This window comes from Chiloscyllium punctatum, chromosome 32, assembly GCF_047496795.1.
Source record: "Chiloscyllium punctatum isolate Juve2018m chromosome 32, sChiPun1.3, whole genome shotgun sequence".
NCBI classification, from domain to species: domain Eukaryota; kingdom Metazoa; phylum Chordata; class Chondrichthyes; order Orectolobiformes; family Hemiscylliidae; genus Chiloscyllium; species Chiloscyllium punctatum.
This window is the reverse complement of record NC_092770.1, coordinates 49,487,910-49,506,230: the sequence shown is the minus strand read 5'-3', so window position 1 is coordinate 49,506,230 and position 18,321 is coordinate 49,487,910. Positions and strand designations below refer to the sequence as shown.

Here is an 18,321-nt window from a genome sequence, read left to right as displayed (position 1 = left end):
GAGTGCAGGAGGGCATGCCACAAGCAGGCATACCTAAAGATGAGTGTCAACCTGATGAAGCCACCAAATAGGACCACATGTATACTAAAACAACATAAGCAGTAAGTGATAGACAGAGCTAAGTGATCCCACAGCCAATGGATCTGATCTAAGCTTTCATCCAGACATGAATGGTGGTGGATGCTTAAACTCACTGGAGGAGGCAGCTTCAGAATATCCCCATCCTCCATGGTGGAAGAGCCTAGCACATCCATGTAAAAGGTACGGCTGCAGCAATCTTCATCCAAAAATGCCGAGTAGATGATTTATCTTGGCCTCCAGTGGTCCCCAGCGTCACAGGTACCAGTCTTTAGCCAATTCAATTCAGTCCACGTGATGTCAAGAAATGGTTGGAGGCGCTGGATACTGCAAAGGCTATGAGTCCTGACAACATTCTGGCAATAGTACCGAGACTTGTGCGCCAGAACTTGATGCTCCCTTAGCCAAGCTGTTCCAGTATAGTTACAATCCTGGCATCTACCTAACAGTGTGGAAAATTGCCCAAGTATTTCCTGTACATAAAAAGCAGGACAAATCCAACCCAGCCAATTAACGCCCAATCAGTCTCCTCTCCATCATCAGTAAAGTGATGGAAGTTGTCACCAAAAATGCTATCAAGCAGCGCCTGCTCAGCAATAACCTGCTTAGTGACACCTCATTTGGGTTCTGTCAGCGTCACTCAACTCCTGACCTCATTACAGCCTTGCTTCACACGTGGACAAAAGAGCTGGATTCCAGAGAGGAGGTAAAAGTGACAGACCATATCATCAAGACTTCATTTGACCAAGTGTGGTATCAAGGAGTCCTAGCAAAACTGGAATCAATGTGTATCAGGAGGCAAACTCTACAGTGGTTACAGTTATACCTGGCACATAGGAAGATGGTTGTGGTTGTTGGAGGTCAGTCATCTCAACTTCAGGACATCACTGCAGGAGTTCTTAAGGATTCCTCAGAAAATGGCCCAACCATTTTCAACTGCTTCATCAACGACCTTCCTTACTCATAAAGGTCATAAAGTCAGAAGTGGGGATGTTTGATAATTGCACAATGTTCAGTACCATTCGTGATTCCTCTGATCTGATCCATTGGTTGTGAGATCGCTTAGCTAAGTCTATCAGTTACTGCTTATGTTGTTTTGGCGTGCATGTAGTCCTATTTGGTGGCTTCTCATCTTCAGGTATGCCTGGTGCTGCTTCTAAAATGCCCTCCTGAACTCTCCATTGAACCAGGGTTGATTCCCTGGTTTCAGTGTCAAAAGGTGTGATGCTGGAAAAGCACAGTCAGTCAAGCAGCATCCGAGGAGCAGGAGAGTTGATGTTTTGAGCATAAGCTCTTCATTAGGAATGTGGGGCCACATATTCAACTTCAGAACAATCTGTCACCCACTCCTGCCTGGAAAGTTCCAGATCATTGAAGCTGAATGAAATTGTGACCTGGCAATACTGTCCTCCCACTGGTGTGAAGCTGCAGATCGTGTTGAAGGTGTTGACACCACTCTGTGACCTGCTCCTTGTCAATCAGGGTCCCCTCACACTCTGCTCCTGGGTTATGTGTAGCTTAGGATGCTATTAGAGCCATAGAGATGTACAGCACGGAAACAGACCCTTTGGTCCAACTCATCCATGCCGACCAGGTATCCTAACCCAATCTAGTCCCACTTGGTAGCACCCGGCCCATATCCCTTCAAACCCTTCCTATTCATATACCCATCCAAATGCCTTTTAAATGTTGCAATTGTACCAGCTTCCACACTTCCTCTGGCAGCTCATTCCATACACACAACACCCTCTGTGTGGAAAAAGTTGCCCCTTAGGTCTCTTTTGTAACTTTCCCCTCTCACCCTAAACATATGCCCTCTCATTTTGGATTTCTCCACTCCAGGGAAAAGACTTTGTCTATTTATCCTATCCATGTCCCTCATGATTTTGTAAACTTCTAAACTCACCCCTCAGCCTCCAACATTCCAAAAAAACAGCCCCAGTCTATCCAACCTCTCCCTATAGCTCAAATCCTCCAATTCTCACATCATCCTTGTACATCTTTTCTGAACCCTTTCAAGTTTCACAACATCCTTCCAATAGGAAGGAGACCAGAATCACACACAATATTCCAAAAGTGGCCTAACTAATGTCCTGCACAGCCACAACATGACCTCCCAACTCCTGTACTCAATACTCTGACCAATAAAGGAAAGGATACCAACACCTTCTTCACTATCCTATCTAACTGCGACTCTACTTTCAAGGAGCTATGCACCTGCACTCCAAGGTCTCTTTGTTCAGCAACACTCGCTAGGACCTTACCATTAAGTGTGTAAGTCCTTCTAAGATTTACTTTCCCAAAATGCAACACCTTTCATTTATCTAAATTAAACTCCATCTGTCACTCCTCAGCCCAATGGCCCAACTGATCAAGATCCTGTTGTAATCTGAGGTAACCTTCTTCGCTGTCCACAACTCCTCCAATTTTGATGTCATCTGCAAACTAACTAACTATACCTCCTGTGTTCACATCCAAATCATTTATATAAATGATGAAAAGTTGTGGACCCAGTACCAATCCTTGTGGCACTCAAATGGTCGCAGGCCTCCAGTCTGAAAAACAACCCTCCAGCACCACACTCTTTCTTCTACCTTTGAGCCAGTTCTGTATCCAATGGCTAGTTTTCCTGTATTCCATGAGATCTAACCTTGCTAACCAGTCTCCCATGGGGAACCTTGTCGAATGCCTTACTGAAGTTCATATAGATCATGTCTACCACTCTGCCCTCATCAATCCTGTTTGTTACTTCTTCAAAAATGTCAATCAAGTTTGTGAGACATGATTTCCTCCACACAAAGCCATGTTGACTACTCCTAATCAGTCCTTGCCATTCCAAATATATGTTAATCCTGTCCCTCAGGATTCCCTGCAACAACTTACCCACCACTGATGTTAAGCTCACCGGTCCATAGTTCCCTGGCTTGTCCTTATCACCTTTCTTAAATAGTGATACCATGTTTGCCAACCTCCAGTCTTCCGGCACCTCACCTGTGACCATCGATGATACAACTATCTCAGCAAGGGGCCCAGCAATCACTTCCCTAGCTTCCCACAGAGTGTTCGGGTGCACCTGATCAGATCCTGGGGATTTATTTGTTTCAAGATACCTAGCACTTCCAGCTATTCTTGGAAGACACGGAGTGGATACATCAGATCCCTTTCCCCAAACACGCTCACGTTTCCCTTCTCTGCAGTCTCTGCTCCATTTGTTGTTCATGTTGCAGACCCAGATGCTGTAACTAGAGTCTTCGTGCTCCATCCAGAGTTGGGTCACCTAATTCTCAAGTCTCCCTGAATGTCTGAGGCAGCTTACAGCACAACCTCCAGCAAACTATCTCCAGCACCTCTACTAACTTTTCAATAACGGGAGTCAGTCAGAAGTCTCTCAGCTAAACGTTAGATGCCTGGTCCTTTAGAATAATACCCAAGAGGATTCCTTGTGTTACTGACCACACAAACAGACATTCAGTGGTCAGGCACAGACAAAGTTTTAAAGAAATGTCCAAGATGGAGCACAACATGGGACAGACCAGGAGGCGAACAACAGCCCAATACATTTCATTGTTTCTGAGCTTCACAATACAGTACTCAATAGATTAGGGACCCAAAATCCAAGGCCAGAGAAACATACAGAGGGACAGAAATATTCAAGTTAAACATAGAAACAGACAAATAACCGAGAACATGTTTTCGAAATATGGGGAGAAAAGACAGGAGAGTTGAACTAACCGGAGGAGTGAAATCTTGAAGGGAACATACCACAAGAATGGAACATTGAATAAAGACATTGCCAGATCAGCTGAAATGGTTCCTTAAATGAAATTCTGAATCTGCCTCACATAACCAGCCCAGACACCAAAAACTGGCATATTCTGTCAGCCCAGCATGGAAAGCTATGCAGAAAATGCTAATGTATTAATGTATCTATCTTTTTGCTGTTGCTCAATAAGTTGAACAACATGTCCAGCATGGGGATCATTGAAGCACACTGGTATGGTACTTGTACTAGATAACTGCCTGGCATGGGGAGATTTGCAACCCATCTGTGTGTGACAGGAAATGAAGCTCCCTCAAATTTGTAGTTGTCTTTCCCTAAATGTATCGCCAGTACGTGTGTGTGTGTGTGTGTGTGTGTGGGGGAGGGGGGGTGGGGGGGGGTGGGGGGGGGGTGGGGGGGGAGGAAGGTTGGTGGTAGATGTGAAAATCATTGTTTGACAGAGAACACACATGGAGGAAGACAGTTTAAACATGAACAACTGGCAAGGGTTTGGCTAATCAATAGAGAGAGACCCTGAGTGATGTTTCATGGACAGATGTGATTATGTGCTTGACAATATTAAAATAAAGGCATTGCCAGACCCACATAGATCAGTGCACACAGGAATGATAGATGGGTGGGATTCTGGTGGAGTTCAGATACAAAGTGAGACCTTGTCAAATGCTTTCTGGAAATCCAAATAAATCATTTCCACTGGCTCTCCTTTGTCTAACCTGATCATTACCCACTCAATTCCAACAAGTTTGTCAGAGATTACCTCTTGTCAAAACTGTGCAGAGTCAGCCCTATTTTCCTATGCATTTGCCCTATTTTCCTGTAATGTCACCCTTAATAATGGACTATAAGACCTACCGTCGACTGAAGTCAGTCTAACCAGCCTATAATTTCCTGCCTCCCACCCTTCTTAAACAGGGGTGTTACATTAGTCATTTTCCAATCCTCTGGCAGCATTCCTGACTCCAGTGATTTCTGAAAGATTACCACAAATGCCTCCACAATCTCTTTAGCTATCTCCTTTTGAAGCCTGGGTATAGTCCATCTGGTCCAGGTAACTTGTCCACCTTTTAGACCTTTCAGCTTGCCCAGCACCACCACCTTCATGGTGGCTACTACACTCACCTCTGTCCCCTACCCTCTTAACATTCTAGTATGCTGCTGGTGTCTTCCATTGTGAAAACAGATGCAAGTACCTATTCAATTCTGTGCCATTTCTTTGTTCCTTATTAGTACTTTTTCAGCAGCCAAACATTCACTCTTGCCCCTCTCGTAACTTTTATATGTCTTTTTAAAAAAACCTCTTGCAATCTTCTTTTATACTACTATCTAGCTTACCTTCATATTTCATCTTCTCCACCCCATTTTTTTTCAGTTGTCCTCTACTGGTTTTTAAAAGCTTCCCAATCCTCTGGCTTCCCGCAAAATCTTTTCACATTCTATGCATTTCCTTTTGCATTTATACTGTCCCTAACTGCTCTTGGCAGTAAGGTTTGCCTTGTCCTCCCCTTAGTATGTTTCTTCTTCCATGGGATGAATTTCTGCTGTGCCTCCCAAATTACCCCAGAGACTCCTGCCATTGTATCTCCACTGGATTCCCTGCTGGGCTCCCCTTTCAATCAACTCTGGCCATCTCCTCCTTCATATCTTTGTAGCTATCTTTAATCAATTATCAAGAATCTGAATTATTTTAGGGACAGAAATAGTTAAAAGTTGCAGAAGAGTTCCAAACACATTCAACCTTCTGAATGAAAAGAATTTTCTTTCTGCCATAAATTGGGAGTCCCCTATTTTTAAGTAGTGACTCCTAGTTTTAGATTCTCCCATAATAGGAAACATCTGTTGTACATTCACCCAGTCAAGAACCCTCAGGATCTTGCATATTTCAATCAAGTCATGTCTTACTCTTCTAAACTCCAATGGATACAAGCTTAGCCTGCCCAGTTTTCTCTCATAAGACAACCCATCCATTCCAGGTATTGGTCTAGTCAATTTTCTCTGAACTGCCTCCAACACATTTATATCCTTCCTTAAATAGCCATCATGGGTCAGAGGTGCCAGTGTTGGACTGGGGTGTACAAAACTTAAAATCACACAACACCCTCCAAAAGCTAGTGCTTCCAAATAAACCTGTTGGACTATAATCTGGTGTTGTGTGATTTTTAACTTCCTTAAACAGGGAGACCAAATCTCTACACAGTATTCTAGATGTAGTCTCATCAATACCCTTTATAACTGAAGCAAAATCTCCCTACTTTTTATATTTAATTCTCCTCACAATAAGCAAGAACATTCTATTGTTTATTTTTACTTGCTGTACCAACAGACTAACCTTCCATTATTCATGCATCATGACTGAGATCCCTCTGCATCTTTGATCTCTGCAACCTCTCACCATTTGAAATAATATGCATTTTTATTCTTCCAGCCAAAATGGACAGTTCCAGATTTTCCCACATTATACCCCATTTGCCAGCATCTTTCTCACTCATCTAAACCATCTATATTGTTTTGAAGTTTGCTACTGTACTCTTCACCTATATTTATGACATCTGCAAATTTAGCAACCATACCTTCAATCCCTTCAGATTATAAAGAATTACAGGCCCAGCACTGATTCCAGTGGCACACCACGTGTTACATTGGGAACAACTTGCTATATCTTTCAACTAAGTTCCAGGCATCAAGGTGGAATTCTCACGAGGCATTGGTAAGTCCCCTATTAAGGGAGATTATAGCTTGTTGAATGCTTAAATAACACCACAACTCACTTCATTAATATTCATCTTCCTTTCTTAGCAAAACTGCCAAACAAGCGAGATGCCAAGAATTCTCAACAAGTAGGTCAGAGCGGGTACTTAGTGACTTCAGCTTGTCACCAGCTCCAAACGACATCCAAATAGATAATATCTCTGGGCACAATCCATGGGCACTAGCAACATCCCTCATCCACTGACATTGGCATCCAGTAATTGCCAAACTCTCAGGGTCTTTGTGGCACCTTTCCTACCTTTAGGATGCTTAGGAAGTTGAGATTTACACTTCAGAGCACACCAGTAATTATTGCTAAACCACTGCAGCAGGATGGCTTTATGTTCCTGGGTAAGTACTCAGCTGTTAGTTTAGATAGACTGCGTCTTAGGACCGCTCACTTGTTCTCTTAGCCCTTGTTCACTTAGCGCCTATCTGCATACTGACAGTATCCCTCCCTTGCCTATCAGTGCAGTCACAAAACCAGGCAGTTTGCCTTGCTGGTCAGTAGTCCATGGCCATGTTCACCTTGCTGTGAGGCAGTGTGCTCCATCAATCCCATAATTGTACCATGCGCCAGTATCTTGTGTGACAAACACACTGCATGTGCAGAAAGCAACCACATCTTAGGGGAGTAGTCTTTACCAAAGTCCATGGCAGCACATATTAGCATGGTAGGTCATCAGAGTCCAGTAACAGTCCAGGGGATTGATACGTCAGGCATCCAGTTGGAGTTTTCTTGGTCAGGGAGTCTGTGCCTCTGCTGTCTGGGAAGTGGGTCATGGTCAGTCCATATCTCAGGTCAATGCAATCCAGGAGATGTACAGGCATTTCTCAACTGGAGCTGTCTGATTAGATTGCTCAAGGGACTGGACCACAGTCAGTCTGGTTTACCCTGAAACACTAAGGAGGAAATGGGGTTTGGGGGAGGGGACAAGGGGGCAATGGCTATAGGAAGGAGAGTCAGGAACCTATTCATGGGATTGGGAGCTGCAGGCTTGGAGAAGAAGGAGAGTTATCAGTTATGAAAGGTGGAACTGTGTTTACAAGAAGGGGGTGCATGGTAAAGCATGGATGGGGATGGGTTCATGTGGGAATGGTGAGCAGCTGCAGGTTCCTTTAGATAGGGCAATGTGAAGCCTTGGGGATTCATGAGATGGTTATTCGAGTATCTAGGTGCCTGCCAACTCGAAGACCTCGCTGTTGCCTTCCATCATATTGGAAACAGCATTTGAAAAGAAACCATGACCACAGTTGCACTGGGCCAGGTAGGTTTCTCAATCTGTGAGGAATGGTATGAAAGACCCACCAATGTGAGGCTCTTCAGAAAACAAAATATTACACATAGATCCATGCACCATACAGGACACAGACCTACAGACTCCCAGTCCCTCACAAACTGAATGCAGTGGTTCCTTGTGTTTTGTACACCTCACTGCCCCAACACTGCTGACCAGTTCATTCAAGGTCAATACTTTTACACACTGGAGCCAAGGAAAGAATAAGACCAAGAGCACAATGGTGTTTGCTTATTCCTTGCAAATTACTTGTTCTGTTCTTCTGCCATCTCCTTATTTTCCATTATTAATTTCCCAGACTGAATTTCTGTAAGACAATTGCTAATTTTATTATTTCCTCGATTAAATAATTTTCCCTCCTTTTTTAATCTTTTTAGTTGTTGCTTTTTTTTAACCTTTTGTCTAATCTCCTGACCTGCATATTACACAATTATATGCTTTTCCTTTTCAGTTTATTCCCATCTGTAATTTATTTAGTTAATCATTGATGATGGGTTCTGCTTTGTTGGAATGTATCTGTTTTGTGTATTTAAATATCTTAAATATTTGTTTACAACATCTTAACCTTCATAATACTTTCACTAGCGGAACTTTCATGCCCTCATAATTATCTGTGTTTAAGTGTGAAGTATTAGTTTTAGACTCTAAGGGCACCTTCACTATAAATATTAGTTTGTCCTATCTCGTTAGTCAATATCTGGTCTATTATAGCCCGCTCTCTGGTTGATACCAGAACATGCTATCTCAGAAACTACCCTGAAAATTTTCTATGAATTCCTTATCTTGGTTACATTTAATTAGCTGATATTTTCACTCTGTATGTAAATAAAAATTCTCCATGATAATCACCAAATCCTTCTGACAAGCTTCCATTATATCATAGAACCTCTATGGTGGAGAAGCAGGCCATTCAGCCCATCAAATCCACACTGAATGTCTGAAGAGCATCCCACACAGACCCACCCCTTCCCTGTAACCCTGCATTTCCCATGGCTAATTCAACTAGTTTGCACATCCCTAGACATTATGGCTGTATTAATTTGCCCAATCTGCCTAATCTGCACATCTTTGGACTTTAGGAGGAAACCAGACCACCCAGACGAAAGTCCACACTGTCACCCAAGGTCAGAATTGAACCTGGGTGTGAGGCAGAAATGCTAACCATTGAGCAGAGCTGCTCCAATATATATTCTTTGCCTGTCACGTGGCAACTATTAGGAGGCCTTTACACCACTCCCACAAGTCACTTCTTGGGTTCTCATTCCCCATCACTAACCAAACTGTTACTGCACTATTTTGGTTGTCCCTCTCCACTGTACTATCATCTTTAATTACCAGGTCCATCCCTCCATCTTTTTCAAGCTCCCTGTAATAGAGTCATACAGCATGGAAACAGACACTTCAGTCCAATCTGTCCATGCTGACTAAATTGTTTGTTTTAGAGACCCACAATTGAAAAGATATGGACCAGGACTCAAAACTTCCTCAACGATTCAGTCTGTTAGACAACAGCATATAACGAAAAAAATCTAACTCAAAGATGATAAACGTATGCTTCACATGTAGGGTGGAATTTACTCAAAGGGGCAGGGGTCTTGCCTCCCAGAAAGTGTGCCAACAAAAGCCCTACAGTGTTTCCTTTTGAGAAATGGCTGCAATTTTAGGTGGCAATAACCAATGCTTCTCATTGCTGTCACTGCCACCAGGGGGAGGCAGTGATACAGATCCAGAATCAGCAAGACAACCAGACCACAACGTTGGCTGGAGGTTGTAGAGAGTGGGGTTGGAAAAATGGGCTGGTGTGTGTATTGGCTCTCAGTGGGCCCTTTCCTAATCCATATATTGGATACCTCAAGTAGCCACCGTGTACCTGAAAACAAGAGCCCTCTGCAGAAACCTGCATTTGGTTTTATGAATTCCCCTACCAGCATAATGAGGCCTTTTAAGAGGACATCAAAACCCACAAGCTCACCTTGTTGGGTGGTTTGTGGGGGGGTTGGGGGATGGGGGGAGGTGGAAATTCTGTGTATCAAAAGACTGTCCTTCCTAAATATCACATACCCCCCAAGATTTAAGTCTTAATCTACATCTTCCTGCAGTCACATGCCTGTCATGGCTACCAGATCATATTTATTAATTTCCATCTGGGCTCTGAGTTCATCTGTTTTCTTTCATATCTTATGTGCATTCAGATACACAGCCTTGAGTTTTGTCCTTTTAGTCTTTTTGTAACCCCTAGCTCTATATGCTGATTGACTCTTAATCTGTACTTTTTGTTCCTCCCTGTGTGGGTCTGTTTTCATTTCCCACACTAATAGTTTTCTTTCATGCCCTGTCTCCTATGATTTACTACGTATTACTGAATTTGATCCCAATTCCCTGCTATTTAGATCAAAACCCTGTCTATTTCCCTTATCATGAAGGTCATAAGAACATCGGTCCAGTTTACATATAGACCATCCCACTTTCCCAGGTACCAATGCCAATGCCCCATGAACCAGAAACCACTTCTCCCACACTAACTTTTAATTCATACATTTATCTCTTTAATCTGATTTGTCCTAAGGTAATTTGCAGTAATCTGGAAATCATTATCTTTGAAGTTTTGTTTCTTATTTTGATGCCTAGCTCCTAGTATTGATTATGCAGAACCTCTTTCCTTGTCCTGTGTATATCATTGATAATTACATGGACCACAATAAATGGATCCACTCCTGAGCAAATGTCCTGAATCCTGGCACTGTGTAGACAACACAGCCATCTGGACTCTCACTCTTTACTTCAGAAAACATTGTCAACCCCCTCACTACATTGTCCCCTGCTCATAATACTGTGTTTTTTGTTCATCCATTTGAATATCCTAATTTCAGAATATTGCTGAATCTAACCTCACTACTTGCCTAGAAATAATTTCTGATGTGATTAGTTGAGATAATACCAACCAAAGTGTTCAGGAATATCCATAGCAATGCTACACCTTCTATTTATTTAGCCACTAGTCCCAAAACATCTAATCATATGAAATGATGTTAAGACAAAATCATACCATGACCACAAGATGTAAGAGATATAGACCAATTCAGCCCATTGAGTTTATCCAGTATTCAGTGAGATCATGGTTGATATGATAATCCTCAATTCTGCATTAGTGGTGCTGGAAGAGCACAGCAGTTCAGGCAGCATCCGAGGAGCAGTAAAATCGACGTTTCGGGCAAAAGCCCTTCATCAGGAATAAAGGCAGAGAGCCTGAAGGGTGGGGAGATAAGCTAGAGGAGGGTGGGGGTGGGGAGAAAGTAGCAGAAAGTACAATAGGTGAGTGGGGGAGGGGATGAAGGTTATAGGTCAGGGAGGAGGGTAGAGTGGATAGGTGGAAAATAAGGTAGGCAGGTAGGACAAGTCATGGGGACAGTGCTGAGCTTTCTTGCTACTTTCTTGCCTCTTCCCCATAACCCTCAATTCACTTACTGATCAAAATCTATCTCATTACCCCCTAAAAGAAGAAATTCTCCTCATTGATCTTAAATGAGTGACTCCTATTCTGAGACTATATGCCCTCTGGTCCTAGACTCTCCCACAACAGGCAACAATCTTTCCGCATTAACCTTATGATGGAACAGATGACGATCAATGGAGGACTTGCAAAGCAATTTTTCAATGTATATACCAGTGAAAAGTATATACCAGTGAAAAGGAAGGACTGTAGGAAAGGGTTTAATGTGCCATGAATATCTAAGGAAATATAGGAGGATATAAAATTGAAAAAGAATATATACAAAGTGGCAAAGACCAGTGGGAAACTAGAAGAATGGGAACACTTTAAAGGTCATCAGAAAACCCCAAAAAAAGCTATAAAGAAGATATGTTATGAGAGTAAACTAACTTAGAATATAAAGGCAGACATCAAAAGTTTCTATTAAATGTATAAAATGAGAAAAAGTGGTTAAGGTAAACATTGGTTCTTTAGATAGTGAGAAGCAGGATTTAATTACGGTAAATGAGGAAATAGTCAAGGCATTGAGCAGGGATTGGGTGTCAGTCTTCACAGTGGAGGACACGAGTAACATGCCAGTAATTGATGACAAGAAAACTAAGGAGGCGAGGATCTAGAAATGACCATAAAAAGGCAGTGTTGGGCAAGCTAATGAAGCTAAAGGTAGACAAGTCTCCTGGCTCTGATGGAATACATCCCAGGGTACTAAAAGAGATGGCAAGAGAAATAGCAAAAGCACGCGCGGTAATTTTCCAAAATTCACTAGACTCTGGGTCAATTCCAGAAGATTGGAAAACAGCAAATGTGATACCACTGTTTAAAAAAGGAGGCAGACAAAAGATAGGGAATTAAAGACTGGTTAACTTAACCTACGTAGTGGGCAAAATGCTTGCATCTATTATCAAGGAAGAAATAACAAGACATCTAGATAGAAATTGTCCCATTGGACAACTACAGAATAGGCTCATCAAGGCAGGTCATGCTTAACTAATTTGCTGGAATTCTATGAAGACATCACGAGCACAGTGGATAATGGGGACCCTATATATGTGGTGTATTGAGATTTCCAAAAGGTGCCGCACAAAAAGCTACTGCATAAGATAAAGATGCTTGGTGTTATGTCAATAGAGGATTAAATAATTAAAGGAAGAAAAGAGTGGGGCTAAATAAGTGCTTTCCAGTTGGCAATCAGTGACGATAGGTGTACCTTAGTGTTGCAATTATTCACAATTTACAAAGATGATTTGGCATTGGGGACCACATATAGTCTATTAAAGTTTGCAGATGACACTAAAATGAGTGGCAGAGCTTAGTTTAAATGAATGGGCAAAGGTCTGGCAGATGGAGTACAATGTTAATAAATGTGAAGTCATTTATTTTGGTAGGAATAACAGTAAAAGGACTATTATTTGAATGGTTAAAAAATTGTAGCATGCTGCTGTGCAGAGGGACCTGGGTGTCCTTGTGCATGAATGGTTTGCAGGTGCAGCTGGTAATTAAGAAGACAAATGAAATTTTGTTCTTCACTGCCAGAGGGATTGAGTTTAAAAGCAGGGAAGTTATTTTTCAGCTGTGTAGATGCTGGTAAGGCCACACCTGGAATTCTGTTTGCAGTTTTGGCTTCCTTACTTGAGAAAAGATGTACTGGCACAAGAGGGTGTGCAGAGGAGATTCACTAGATTGATTCTGGAATTGAGAGAGTTGGCTTATGAGGAGAGACTGAGTAGACTGGGATGATATTCATTGGAATTTAGAAGAATGAGGGAGGATCTTATAGAAACATATAAAATTATGAAGGGAATAGATAGGATAGAAGTAGAGAGGATGTTTCCACTGATGGGTGAAACTAGGACAAGAGGGCATGCCTCAAAATTAGGCAGAGCAGATTTAGGACTTCTTCACCCAAAGAATTGTGTCTCTGTGGAATTCCCTGCCTAGTGAGGCAGTTGAGGCTTCCTCATTGGATGTTCTTAATGCTAAGATAGATAACTTTTTGAACAGTAAAGGAATTAAGGGTGCAAGAGCGGTTAAGTGGATCTGAGATCACAAAAAGATCAGCTTTGATTTTATTGAATAACAGAGTGGGATCAAAGGGCAAGATGGCCTAGTCCTGCTTTTTATGTTCTTACATTCTTGTCAAGTCCCTAAGAATTTTCAATGTTTCAAATAGGTCACCTGTTCCAAATTCCAATGAGTACAGGCCCAAGCTAATCCTCCTCATAAGACAGTCCCTCCACAGCTAGGAATGCCTAGTGAATCTCTATGGACTGTCTCCAATGGCAGTATATCTTAGATAAGGGCCCCAAAATTGTTCTTCAGTATTGCAGTTGTGGTCTGACTATGGCTTTGTATAGTTTTATACTTTATATTTTCATTTCCTTTGACATAAAGGCCAACATTCCATTTGCCTTCCCTATTATCTGAAATTAGATGCTTACGTTTTGTGATTTATGCACATGGATGCCCAAGTCATCTATGCTGCAGCTTTCTGCATTCATTCTCCATTAAACAATATTCAACACCTCTATTCTTCCTGCCTAAGTGGATAACCTCACATTTTCTCACATTATATTCCATTTGACAAGTTTTTGCGCACATACTGAAGACAAGATTTAAATAAAAATATATTCATATACTTAATATCAATGCTCATAAAAAAAGTCTGTTACCTCTAAGGTAAAATTTAAACAATTGATGAGTGTAATAGTGAACAAGGTAGCTACAATTTTATACAGAATGATCTGTTTTGGGATGAAAATGAGACCGAGCAAGCAAATATTCCCTGAATGCTAAGTTGTTTAGTTTATTTCTTTTTGCCAGTCCAAGGGCCAACCAAGTGTGCATCCCACATACTCTCTACTCACCAGCAAAAGCCCTGGGCTATTTTAATTCCCAAAAGTCAAGTAAACAGATCAAGGGCCTCTTAATCTGGCATTAATGGCATCAGGCAAGTGGACAAGAGTTTTACGAAACACCACAGGACAGCTGGGAATGGCCCAGCGAGATAAGTGAAAGGGGAATTGCATCCAGAAAGACTGTAGTATCCTAAGGCCATTAAGGGTCAAGGATTAATAGTGCTGCCTGAGAGTGTAAGTACATTCATCCTGGCACCCAAGACAATGTTCAAAAAACATGTTTTGATTATCCTTTTTGTCTGCTAACCCATGTGATAGTTTTCACTAGTGAGGCGAACACCAGAAACGAACTATAGGTGCTGCTGATTGCAATATGATCAGTGCATTAAATACATCATCAGTCCTTAACTTTTGCATCACAAAGAGGGACTTGCCAGTCTGTGCGAAGAGATCCACATGTAGCCAAACGAGTCCATTAAACATGTACATTGCATGCTATGTTAGTGTTTTCACTGCTTTCCCCTTGCCCTTTCACCCCGTCACCAAAATACCTCGCCCTGTTCTAGTTAGGCAGAAGAGGTCAGAATCAGTGTTATAGTTTTCTTGGAAGTTTTGGGGACTAGATTTGTGAGTAAGATCTTTAAGGAAACATCATTATGCTTTTCTGACCAGAAACTCAATTAATTTTTCTGAAAAAAAAAATTAGGTTAAAATCATGACTTTATTTTCAATCAATTTTGAATCAAATCAGGTGACTAATAACTCCTGTAAGGAGCTGTGCCTGGAAGTTTTTTCTGCTTTGAGCAAGGACTCAATCTATGAACATTTGCTATATATAGGACACGCACACATGCACGCACGCACACACACACGCACACAAAACAAAAGGATAGATAAGACACCCACTAAAGCCAGTTGTCCTTAGACCAATTATTGCCCAGTTATACCCCTCTATTCTGATAATATGCTGACCAGTATAAGATCAACTAGAATGGGAAGCCTTATTTTTGACCAACTTTGTGATGAGATGGAAATAAGCTTATTTCTTCAGGTGCTGCACTATGCATGATGGTGAAACAGAGTGGTGCTGGAAAAGCACAGCAGGTCAGGCGGCAACCGAGGAGCAGGAGAATTGATGTTTCAAGCAAAAACCCTTCATCAGGAATTTCTGATGAAGGGCTTTTGTCTGAAACATCAATTTTCCTGCTCCTCGGATGCTGCCTGACCTGCTGTGCTTTTCCAGCACCACTCTGATGTAAACTCTGGTTTCCAGCATCTGCAGTCCTCACTTTTGCCTACAATGGTGAAACATCCTGCCCTTTATACCTTCCCGTGTGACCTTCAAAACAGCATTCCCTTTGTATTCTTCCTTAAGTGTCTGGATCCCCCCTCCCATCCTAATTCCCAGATATGCCTGAATTCAGTAGCTATGTATTGTGCACCCGGAAACTGATTGCAGTAGTGCACATTACTCAGTTCCAGCATTGCTAGATTTGCTACAGTTATGGCTGTGGGACAACTGAGTTTAAATTCAGTATACTCAGAACAGACTTGTCCTTGGGGGAGTTGAGCTGTTTGCTCCCACTTTCCAACCCTAGAAATTCAGCATAAATTCTGAATACATGTCAATGGAATGTTCCCTACCTTTTCAGACTATATCAACTCAAAACTTCAAACCTAACAACAATAGGAAGGATAGTAACAGTTATGAAACCAAGGCAGATAGATGAAATTAAAATTCAGATCACCATAACCTAATTGAATGGTAAAGCAGACTCAAGAATGGCGATCTTGTGTTCCTGATTTATATCTGAGACTCTGAAAATGAAGACAATTTGCAGCACCATTTTGATATCATCATCTGTAAATAGTGAAACTATTGTGTCAAGAGAGGAAAGAGAAAATAGATAACATAAATTATGTTTATATATTGGCTCTGTGAAACTGTCAAGAGTTATGGCTTGATTATTAAAGTTTCTAGTGATAAAACAAATCTGGAGAGTAATGTTTTGACATTTGCTTGATGTAGATTTGAAATATTGAATGTAATTATTATGTTCCTGATTTTAATAGGCTATGTTTTTTGTTTGTACAACAGCTCTTCATGGAGAATCCATCTGGAACAAATTAAAATGGAACATTTAGATTCACACTCTCAATCTATCGTCAAAGCTTCACAGGACATTAATTGTTACAGACATCACTTTATAGAGCAATAATGTTGAGATGTATAGCCTTCCACCCAAACTGATGATGTCACACAGTCATCATGCGGAGGAACAGTTAGCAAGGTCTCAATGGAGACAGTTGTAACACACTCCTAGTTACTAATTCTGAATTAGTTAACGATAATTGTAACTTTTGCTACCATGCATTAAATATGTCATGTATTGCAAGTGCATCTTCTTGCTAAGATTCTACTGGTTTATCTTCGGCTATATCTCTGCAGGGGTTCTTCAGGATAGTGTCCAAGACCCAATCATCTTCAGCTACTTCATCAATGACCATCATCAGGTCAGATGTGGGGATGTTTACTGATGAGTGTACAATACTCAGCACCATTTGCAACTCCAGATACTGAAGCAGTCCATGTCCAAATACAGCAAGACTTGGACAATATCCAGACTTGAGCTGATACGTGGTGAGTGCCACACAAATGCCAGGCAATGACCATCTCCAATAAGAGACAATCTAATTATCACCTCTTGAAATTCTATGACATTTTCATCACTAAGCTCCCTACTATCAACAACCTGGGGATTTACCATTGACTAGAAACTCAACTGGACTAGCCATAAAAATAACGGCTACAAGAGCAGGTCAGAGACTTGGAACATCAGCAAGTAACTCAACTCCTGATTCCCCAAAGCCTCTCTAACATCTGCAAAGTACAAGCCTGATGTTGTGATAGAATACTCTCCACTTGCTTCCATGAGTGCAACTCCAGCTTGAAACCATCCATGACAAAGCTGCCTGATTGACTGCATCCACAAACATTCAATCCCTCAATCACTGTAGGAGCAGTGTGAACTATCTACAGATGCATAGCAGAAATTTCCCAATGATTCTTCGACGGCACCTTCCAAACTCATGACCGCTACCATCAAGAAGGAAAAGATCTGCATTGGAACATCATCTCCTGGGAGTTCGCCTTCAAGCCACTCACTATCCTGATTTGGAAATATATCGTCATTCCTTCAGTGTCATTGGGTCAAAATTCTGGAATTCCTATCGGCCCTGTGCATCTACCTACAGATCAGAGACTGCAGCAGTTCGAGACAGCAGTTCACCACCACTTTCTCAAGGGCAACTAGGGATGGGTAATAAATGCTGGCCTAGCCAGTAACACCTATGCTTCATGAGTGAATTGAAAAAATAGCTCATAATTAGACTACTTTGGACTCAGCGTAGCTATGTTGCAGTGATCTCCCCTAACCTCAAGCCACCGGTTATTGGTACCCGAACTTATAACAATTACCTTGATGTATAGTTTATTTAATTATTTGTAATAAATACACTCTACATTGTTTCTTATTATAATGTTTATTTCATTCTATGTCTAAAATAGCTACACCATAAGTTCAATCTCTAGAAAACTCAGTTATCTAACACTTTCCCTTATCTACAGTAGTCGAGGTGATGAAATTCATTCTGCACAAAATAGAAACTTCACCTTCATGTGTGGTAGTTGTTCACAGGAGAAAGCTAACGAATGAAATCTGAAAGTTGTCAGTTTCCAAATATGAACCCAATTATTCAACAATTGCATGTTTGAATTTCTCCAATCAGGTTTCTGATCAAACCACAGCACAGGAAAGAGATTAACTATATATATATGTATGTGTGTGTGTGTGTGTGTGTATAATATAGACACACACACATTGGCCATCCAGGGCTCCCTAATTGACCTAGGTTAACAATCCCAATCAAGGATCCCATTCAATAAGATCCACCTAGTTCCAATCATTACACTAACAAAGACACAAATCACATGCTTTCTGATTGGGGCACAGTACATTACACCTTGAACTCTGCGTCTCCTCTCCTTGCTTCATTTCACTCTTACCTACTAAT

General features: G+C 41.5%; 1 long non-coding RNA gene across 1 annotated transcript in view; it reads left to right on the top strand.

The window, feature by feature from the left end:
- The window catches only part of LOC140458154 (uncharacterized), a 57,969-nt gene extending 40,188 nt beyond the window's left edge, over window positions 1-17,781 (top strand). Inside the window, exon 2 of the long non-coding RNA XR_011953441.1 lies at window positions 16,346-17,781. This is a non-coding gene — a long non-coding RNA (uncharacterized lncRNA). The remainder of the gene's footprint in view (window positions 1-16,345) is intronic.
- The last annotated feature ends 540 nt before the right edge of the window (window positions 17,782-18,321 follow it).